We start from the raw sequence: 1,386 nt of genomic DNA, 5'->3' as shown, positions 1-1,386 counted from the left end.
CATAACCGCCACATTCGCCTACCATATCGCAACCCCACCATTCATTCCCTGCTCACACATTAAATTCCCTCCACTTCACCTCTCATCCCGCACACTCCTCCGCAATCATACAACCCACACTCCCTTTCAACCCTCATTCGTCATCTGAAGTTTTGGGGGGGGGGGGGGGGGGAATGGGCAGTGTTTGATACTGCCTACATAAAACACAAAAATTACCTTTTAGTCTTTCGGGACTAGAAATCCCAAAACCACAAACCACTCCGTCTTACCCCCAAACGTGGTATCCTTCATAATCGTTTACCGCCGCCCCACGTCACGTTTCACTTCACGACTATCGTCCAATCATATGCACCCAAATCAAATGGCGCACAGCCATGTCGGGCTCACCCGACGACCGACCGTTACCCACCCAATCGATTAACCCCGTCATTAACCTATAATTAATCCCATATCGCCGAAGATTAAAGTCCTTGGCCCGCCCCGCGAATCCCATGCTTTTATCATGTTAGGATATTCCGACACATAGGAAATAGTTAAGTACAACTTGGTCTAGTATAGAGTTAGGTAAAGTGTGTTTTTTTACTATGTACATTTTGTAACTTACAATCCGACGGTCACGATAGGTAATGATCTGACGGTTCATTCTCTCCTCGGTATTACCGACACTTGATCCGTGGCTTAACACCCGATTGGTCCATGATCTCTATTTAAAGAGCATGGAGGGTTATTTGTAGGGTAATCCGTCTATGAGAGAAGCATATGTAAATTTTCATTCTTTTATTAATAAATTTCCTGAAGTGGCCGCGTTGACTCAGGTCGTGGACTGTTTCCCTCTTTGAGGGTTTTAACCACGTTAAAATACTGGTGTATTGATCTGTGATCTATTTGTGAGTGGTGTCCTTTGGTGTTCTGTCTGAGAAACTTACCCTGTAAATTCCTACATGGTATCAGAGCTATTTGAGGGCCGCGTCCGTTGGTGATCCAAATCTAAAGTCGGTAGAACTACATCCGACTACCGTTTCCTAGATCTACTGTTTCTGACTGCTTTCGGGCCGAGAGGACTGCTCTGTTATGTTGGGAGCATCTGTTCCAGTGAGGAACCCCTTTCGTTTCACGCGAAAAAGTTTCTGGTAGCCCTAGCTGCGTCATTTTTAAGATCTGGAGATATACAGTGTTTATTTGCAGTTTACAGTTATTTTCTCTTTGTTTATTTCGGTTTTCGGTTTATTTAGCCTTTTTTATTACCAGATCTATACCTTTCATTTCTGCATATGCTCTTTGCCCTACGACTCTGTGCAATCTGGGCAAATCAGAAACAGAAAGGAAGGATTTTTCTCATGCTTATGCTCTTTTACGCTGCGTCTTAGTGTGATCTCGAAAAATCAG

Source organism: Pinus tabuliformis, chromosome 3_2, assembly GCF_031772625.1.
Source record: "Pinus tabuliformis cultivar Carrire ecotype Pingquan chromosome 3_2, CPIR1, whole genome shotgun sequence".
Classification (NCBI taxonomy): Eukaryota; Viridiplantae; Streptophyta; class Pinopsida; order Pinales; family Pinaceae; genus Pinus; species Pinus tabuliformis.
The sequence above is the reverse complement of the archived record's forward strand: the minus strand, read 5'-3'. Positions refer to the sequence as shown.